Source organism: Lipotes vexillifer, unplaced genomic scaffold (genome assembly GCF_000442215.2).
Source record: "Lipotes vexillifer unplaced genomic scaffold, Lipotes_vexillifer_v1.1 scaffold631, whole genome shotgun sequence".
NCBI lineage: Eukaryota > Metazoa > Chordata > Mammalia > Artiodactyla > Lipotidae > Lipotes > Lipotes vexillifer.
In genome coordinates this window covers 20417-29164 of record NW_006796885.1, presented here as the reverse complement: position 1 = coordinate 29164, position 8748 = coordinate 20417, and the positions used below count along the sequence as shown (strand labels likewise).

General features: G+C 35.6%; 1 non-coding gene across 1 annotated transcript; it reads right to left on the bottom strand.

The window, feature by feature from the left end:
- Positions 1-2432: 2432 nt before the first annotated feature.
- TRNAR-UCU (transfer RNA arginine (anticodon UCU)) lies at positions 2433-2505 on the bottom strand. Its single transcript has one exon. It is a non-coding gene; the product is annotated as a tRNA-Arg (tRNA).
- Between the last annotated feature and the right edge of the window lie 6243 nt (positions 2506-8748).

Below are 8748 nucleotides of genomic sequence, written 5' to 3'. Positions count from 1 at the left end.
AAGAGAGGCTGCCTGCTCTGAGTAGTGGCTGCCACAGAATGTTGAGCCTGAGCGCCAAGCCCTCTGGATTCTCAAGAAAATTCTGGAATCCAGATTTTATGTGAAATCTCTGTATTTTGAAATGCCTTCTCTAAGTCTCTGGAAAAAACATTTTGTTGGCTCAATAAAGCATGTCTACAGGTTGTATCCGGCCCATGCACTGCCAGTTTGTTGCCACATTTTGATACATAGTCAAAGAAAATAAAAATCATGTGCCCAAATTTAAGTCCACTCCTACTCTGACCAGATAATTTAAAATCTCAGTATTAAGAGCTAAAACGTGGCGCTGCATCTTTTGAAAACTATTCTTACACTGTTCTCCAAGGGAGACGGCCACTTCTACTCAGTTGGCAAGTGATAGCACCAACACACCTCCCAGCGTTACAACAGCATAATTGAATATATGTACGTAAGATTAAACATTTAATAAAAAGTTAAAATGTCATTTGAATTACTATTTTCTAAAATAAGGATGTCTGTATCATGTATGGAGATTTTCTTTTAGTAACATTTTAAATTTCATGAAGCAAAATGTTTTAGGGCAGCCCCTGATTAACAGTATTTTCTCCCACTGCAAACATCTATTTTATTAAAATCTATGTGCAAAATAACTTTGGAGGAGAGGCAATAAGGTAGTAATATAAAATTCTGTTTCATGAACTGGACTAAAATAATTTTAGGTAGTCACACTTCATTTCTTTTTTACTTTTTTTTTTGACATGATTGTAATTGAATTTCTCCAGTAATTTCAGCAAATGCATTTTTAACTTTACCAAACAGTAAGCCTTAATGTATTCCTGTTTGACATAACAAAATTGTGTAACTCCCACAGCTTTCTACTTTTTTGATATTATATAAGAACCCTGTAATTTTGTATGCCAGAGAAGACAGAGCACCTGAGAATAAATGCCTATTCAAACTTGCAGAGCAATACCTGAAGCAGCAGTATGCATTTCTAAAGTAACCTGAGGTCAAAATTCACAAGGAAACAAGAGATGCTCAAAAAGTTTACTGAAATATGCCCTTCTGATTACACCCTATATTTCAAATTTTTCTAAAACCTGTTATCATTAATGACATGGGATCTGTCAAGCATCGATATTTGGAGCAATAACCCAGTGTTTCCTCACTTTAAAGATTTGGATATTTGAAACTAAATTTTGGGAAAACTGAAAAATGATATTCAAACATAAATAAATGTTTCTAATTTCTATAATCTGGATCATGAGATACTATATAAAACCTTTTAAATTACTAAAACTAAGTAGACATAGTTCCCTAGGATGTCATTTTTTAATGAAGAGAGCAAAGTAACAAGTTTAACAGTGTTATTTATAAGGAAAGCTTTTTACAGTTTTGAAATTTTGTAAAGCAAGCTTTATCAAGCTCTATCAAGCTTGACAGGGAAAGAATGAGATAATAGAAAATGATCTATTACAAAAAATCCAAGATGGTAGATAGTTTGGCCGTTTGAATTAATTTCTGCCTTCCCAGGTTGCCAATGAAGTTTCAATGCTACAAGGAAATCTTGGCTTTTCCAATTCCTTTGTAGCTCTCTAATCATGAAACATTTATTACTCTTAAAATTGGGAGAGGGTCTACTCTGCTTATTGGAAGAACATCATCCTAACCCTCTGCCTGAAAGCATGTAGAGCCATTTGACAATGCTAAGGCCTTCCAGACACAGCTCCATGCAGTATCTTAACAGCACTGACTGCTAGTTTGTGAGTCCTGACAGTCGACTTAATCATGATCCACTTGCCCTAAAATTAAGGACAAAATCAACAGCAGCTAGGACTCCATAAAAAATCACAAAACACAAAGCTCAGCCTGTACTGCCCTCATGAAGCAAAAGAAATTTTGTTTGGGACAAATGAGGAAGGTCTTTTCCTGTTAGATGCTAAAGTTCAAATATAGATTCTTGTGGTCAAGTGCAGCTTTTTAACAAAGAGCATAACTCAGGATAAAATTTGCTGACTTTTTTTCACTTAATTCAATATTATGAATATTTCCGTGTCAGTGAATATAGGTTTCCTTAATTCTACCTTCTAATTATTAGATAATATTTCCTGGCAATGAAGTATCAAAATTTATTGGGTCATTAAGGACTTATTATAGTGGATTTCTAATTGGTTGCTAACAACCTTGAAAGAGTATTTCTACATGTGAGAGTATTTCTAAAAAAGGTTTTGCTAGAAGTAGAATTGCTTGGTCAATGAGTTTGCTTTTTAAAGATTTTTGAAAGGAACTACCAAGTTGCCACCAAAAGAACTTTACCAATTTGTTTTCCAACCAACAATATGTGAGGTTGCAGACTTCTCTGAGCCTCATCTGTACTGGACATCGCCTGGCTTTTTTTTTTAAGCTACACCTCGCGGCTTGTGGAATCTTAGTTCCCTGACCAGGGATCGAACCCGGGCCCCCTGCAATAGAAGTTCGGAGTCCTAACCACTGGACCACCAGGGAATTCCCCCCGCTTTTAAGTCTGGACAATCTGCTAGATGAAAGCTATATTATATTAATGTGCATTTCTTAGATTAAAAATGAGGTTGAACATCATTTCAAATGTTTATTAATAGTCCCCCATTTGTTTGCATATATTTTTAGTTCTTCTTTTGTGGGCTATCCAGATCTTTGCATACTTTTCCTTTGATTAATTTCTCTTGTTCTGATTTCTGAAGGAGCTCCACAAATATCCAAACTCTCAATCCTCTGTCTATTATGGCAAAACATTCTCCAATCCTTGCATCAGTGCTTTATATTTATGGCTTTTTAATTGTTCAGAAGTTAATTTTTTTTTTTTTTTTTTTTTTTGCAGTACACGGGCCTCTCACTGTTGTGGCCTCTCCCGTTGCGGAGCACAGGCTCCGGACGCGCAGGCCCAGCAGCCATGGCTCACGGGCCCAGCCGCTCCGCGGCATGCGGGATCCTCCAGGACCGGGGCACGAACCCATGTCCCCTGCATCGGCAGGCGGACTCTCAACAACTGCGCCACCAGGGAAGCCCCCAGAAGTTAAATATTTTAATAAGTTCGAATCTGGCAATAATTACCCTTATGGATTTAGAGTTTTGTGTCACACTGCAGAAGGCTTTACCTAAAATTTAAAGATTTGCTTCTTAGCTCTTGACTGTTTAAATTTATTTTCTAAGTGGATATCCAATTGTTCCAACATCACCTATTGTATAATCCATTCTTTTTTCTATTGATTCAAAATTAAACTAAATTTTCCTACACAAATATGTCTCTTCTTGACTATATTTTTCTACTGATCTGCCTTCTACAAGTTAAAATCACATTGTTTAATTATGTAGATGTATAGTATGTTTTGATATCTGGGGGAGTAAATGCCCTGCCCCTCTATTATTTTTCTTTTACAAGGTATTTTAAAATTTTTATTATGAAAATTTTTAAGCCTGAAGAAAAAATAGTACAGTAAACTTCCATTCCCAGCACAAGATTCAAAAACTATCAAGAGTTTGCTACCTTTGTTTCACCTACCCCTTTCAATTCTTGTTTTTACTTCTACTGAAGTATTTTAAAGCAATTTCCATACATTTTGTCATTACAGCCCTGAGTATTTCAGAGTGAATTCCTTAAAATAAAAATGACATTTTCATACGTAATCACAAATGCCATAATAACATCTAAAGGAAACTAACAACAACTTCATTTCTTGGTCATTTCTATTCCATAAACAAATGTCTCCAATAGTTTCAAAACTTCGTTTTACAATTGATTTGTTTGAATAAGTCCAAACTAATTCAATACATCACCTGTGGTTGTTATATCTCTTAAACCTCTTGGTTGTGGGCAGATCCCCCTCCTTTTCCTTTCCTTCCTTATTCCCCTCCCTCCTTCCTTCTTTCTTTCATACCACTGATACATTGAAGAAGCCTCATCACTTCGACATCTTGTTTTCTCATTTAACTTATTACACTTTCTCCCATATTTCTTATTAAGAAAAGTTAGCTCTGGAGGCTTGATCGGATTCAGGTTCAACTTTGTTGGCAAGAACACTTTATGTTCATGTGCTGGTTACTTTTATATGTCAACTTGGCTAGGCCACAGTTCCCAGATATTTGAGCAATCACTTATTCTAGATGTTTCTGTAAAGGTATTTTAAAGGTGAAATTAACATCAGTAGACTCTGAGTAAAGCAGATGACCCTCCATAATGTGGGTGGGCCTCATCCAAGCAGCTGAAGGCCTTAACAGGAAAAGACTGACCTCCCGCGAGGCAAGAGGGAATTCTGCCAGCAGACTGCCTTTGGACTTAAACTAAAACATCAACTCTTCCCCGAGTCTCCAGCCTGCTGGCCTACTCTGAAGACTTTGGACTTGCCAGTCTCAATCACATGAGCCAGTTCCTTAAAATCAATCTCTCTCTCTTTATTGGTTATGTTTCTTTGGAGAACCCTGTCCATATAGTTCAGTACTATGTACTTCCTTCTGCATGACATCTGGAGACTCACAGTATCTGGTTGCCCTACTTTAGTTACGCTGACTGATGCACAGATTCAGTTGATGACAGCCTGATTTTTCCATTTTGGTTCCCCACCAAAATTTCACCTAATGCAGAGGCTCTCAACGTGTTGTCCTCAGACCGGCAGCATCAGCATCACTTGGAAACATGTTAGAAATGCATATTCTTGGCCATACCTTAAACATTCTAAATCAGAGATTCTGGAGGTAAAGCCCAACAATCTGTATTTTAACATGTTCCTTGGGAGACTTTGATGCACACTAAAATTTTCAGAACTGATGCTGTAATGTTTTCATCCATTGATGAACACATCAATGATCTCATTAGAGGCTGAAAAATAGTGATTTTAATTCTATCATTCATTCTACATTGTTAGTTGGAATATTTCTATAAAGAATATCTTTATTCTTTATTTAAAGAATAGCTATCTGGCTATTTCGCATTGCAGTCAGTATAGGGAAGGCAAAATAAATTCCTAATTCTTTCCTTTTACTTGCTACTATTTTTCATAATTAGTTAGTGCTCTACTTATTTCCAGTAGTGTTCAATAACTATTTATCTATTTTTTTCTTTTTTTACTCTAGGTTTGTCTTAAATATCATGAGCTCATAGATTTTTAAATATATATTCAGTGTTTCCATAAGTTGGACTTATCGCTTTCTGATGCTTCAATTGTGCCACATTTACTCAATGGGAAACTCTCCATGTTGGCTCCTGTATCTTTCTGACAAGACTCATTAGTTTTTGATAACTTCTTCACTTCCTGGCACAGCGAAATATCATCGGCTTATCTTGTATATTTCCTGTCTCAGACATAAATCCTCCAACCTTCTAAGAATCACCTAAAAAGGCCATAATCTAAATATGCCGAATAGCCTTTTTTTTAATAAATTTATTTATTTATTGTTTTTGGCTGCATTGGGTCTTCGTTGCTGCGCATGGGCTTTTCTCTGTGGAGAGCAGGGGCTACTCTTCGTTGCGGTGCACGGGCTTCTCATTGCGGTGGCTTCTCTTGTTGCGGAGCGTGGGCTCTAGGCACGCGGGCTTCAGTAGTTGTGGCACGTGTGCTCAGTAGTTGTGGCTCATGGGATCTAGAGCACAGGCTCAGTAGTTGTGGCGCACGGGCTTAGTTGCTCCGCAGCATGTGGGATCTTCCCGGACCAGAGCTCGAACCCGTGTCCCCTGAATTGGCAGGCAGATTCTTAACCACTGCGCCACCAGGGAAGCCCCACCAAATAGTCTTATACTTGCACATTTTCCCTTCTAAATCAGCTTTTCAGATTAAATCAAAGTCTCTTAAACATTGTTAAGATTGCAATAAATTCATGGTTACTCTGGGAAGAACTGAAATGTTGATTTTATTGAAACTTCCTATCTAGGAATATGGAACTATCTCCTTTGCTCTTCCTTTTAATGCCTTTCAGCAATGTATAATAGTTTTCTTTTAGAGGCACTAACATTTCTAAGGTGTACTCCTATGTGCTTTATGGATTTCTCTCATGATTTATGGTCTATTATCTCACCTTATTCTAAACCCTCTAATCACTCTAAGAGCTTTTCAGTTAAATTCCTTAGATTTAGCTATCAGAGAATCAAATTGTTTTAAAAAATAATAGTTGGTTTTCTTTTCAATACTTATATACAACTTGTTTTACATATGTCGTTAGCAAAGACCTCTTGTACAATATTTAATAATGATGGCATTAGACCAGTCTACTGTGTTTTATTTCAGATTTTCATGAGAAAGATTCTTTCTCACTCTACTGTTACATGAGATGCTTGATACAGGTTTCTTAAAATATGCATTATAAAGCTAAGGAAGTTTACCTTTATTCCTAACTTGCTAGATTTATTGCATAAATGGATGCAAAGCTTTTCTAGTAACTGTTGAGCTGATTATATCATTTATTCTCTTTTAATCTATTAATGTAAGAAATTATATCAATAAATCTCTAGAAAGTGTGCAGTCCTTCACTCCTAGAATAAACCCCATTTAGATTTGCAAATGTATTAGTAAGAATAATGCATAGTATCCTCTTTAACATTTTACAATTCCCTTATTTTCTTGTTCCCTTTACATGCTCTTGAGTGGAATGATGAATTCATTATTTGTAAACATTCTTGTATTCTAATAAATGAATTTAAGAATATATATTTTCTTCTTAAGACCGTACTGGCAATATCCTAACAGTACATGATGTACAGTGCTCTCTACCAGTCATTTCCAAATAGTCTATCATTTCATTGCTTGCTTTTTTTCTTTAACTTGCATTTCTAGTACAATCTTCTAAAATTTCCAAGTTGATAGATTTTGTTTGTCCTTTAGATTTTTATTTTATCTTATTGCACTGAGGTTAAGGAACATAGCTTGGATGGTTTCTACTCTAAGGAATTTATTAAGATTTTTTTTTTTTTGCCATGTAGTCAATCCCTGAATTTTTCCCATGGGTTTTTGATCATCCTTTGTCTGTGCTTTCTCTTTAGCCACCTCGTCTCCATTTACTGATCCTCAGCTCATGGAGTTATCCCATTTAAATCTAGAAGTCTCCCATCACCTTCCATATAAAAACGATGATAACATTTATGACTAAATCTACCAGATTGTGGACTGAAGCTAATGTCTCCTTTTTACTTTCTGCCTTTCATCCTTCAAGAAATCTACTTCACCTCTGTGAAGCCCCCCACTACATCAAGTATGGCAAGTAAATTATGTGGCCACTGTTTTGGTATGCAGATCATGCAGAGTGCTACATGTGAATCATCATACTCCACTGGATTTTGGGGGTGTTTCCAGTGCTCGTAACTGAAATGAACATATAAAAATCTGTGAGCTCATAATATGTAAAACAAAGACACAGTGAAAAAAGAAAAAATAAATACCTGTTAAACACCACTGGAAATAATTAGAGCACCAACTAATTATTGTACACACACACACACACATGCATGCACAGACTAACACACAATTCAGTCCATGCAATTTTTGTCCTGTCAAAGCTAAAGATGTTGTATTGTTCTATCAAGAATATCATATCACTGCATAAACATGCATAAGTTAAGGAGATGAGAGAGCTTTGCATTGGCAAGAATGGAAAATCTCTGCTGCAAAAGAATCAAAGCATATTGTACTTCAGAACTGCAAGGTGCTATAGCCAAATCCTTTGAATTATATTGACAGGCTATCCTCAGAAGAGATAATTTGAATAATGATCCTTCATTAAGTAGGTTCCCAGAAATAAAGCTTATTTCAACTTCTTGACTCTTTAATCCTTATATTCTACAGATGGTAAGCAATTAAAAACCCTTAGGGCAATTGAAATTGTGTATGAAAAACCTCCACGGTATTTTTTATACACTAATATCTTCCTTATCCTCCCTTCACCAAACCTTTATCCTCTAGGTGAACAGAAAAGCCAAATTCTCTTATTTTTATTTTTTCTTTTATTTTTCATCTACTTTCTCTCTCTAAAATTGTGCCTATTCTGGACATTTCATATAAATGGAATCATACACTATGCCAGACTTGCCTCTGGTTTCTTTCATTTAGGATAATGTTTTCAAGGTTCATTCATGATGTAGCATGTATCAGAACTTCATTCATTTTTATTGAATGGATATACCACGTTTTATTTATCCATTCATTGGTTAATGAAAATTTGTTTTTTTCCTATTGTTTGATTACAATGAATAATGCTGCTATGAATATTTGTGTTCAAGATTTTGCATGAACGTGTTTTCTCTTGGGTATATACCTAGGAGCAGAATTGCTGAGAAATTCTGAGGAACTGCTAAACTCTTTTCCAAAGCAGCCACATCATTTTACATTTCCATCAGCAGTATATGAAGGTTCCAATTTTTCTATATTTTTGCCAAAACTTGTTTTGCCTATTTGATTACAGCCATTCTAGTAGGTATGAAGTGGTACCTCACATGCTTTTGATTTGCATTTCCCTAAAGACTGATGATGTTGAGCATATTTTCATGTGCTTATTGGTCATTTATGTAACCCCTCTGGAAAAATTTCTAGTCAAAATTTTTGCACGTTTTTAATTTGGTTTCCCCACTTCTTTTTAAGCTTTTTAACTTCAATGGAGACTAATTCCATATGTTCTTTATTCTTGTTCACTGATGCGTGCTTTTTAGGAATACTGTTGTTAGATGCTATTCAAGTTATGAATTTTAAAAACCCACATAAACATTCATTTGAAAAATTTCTCTTTGGGTTG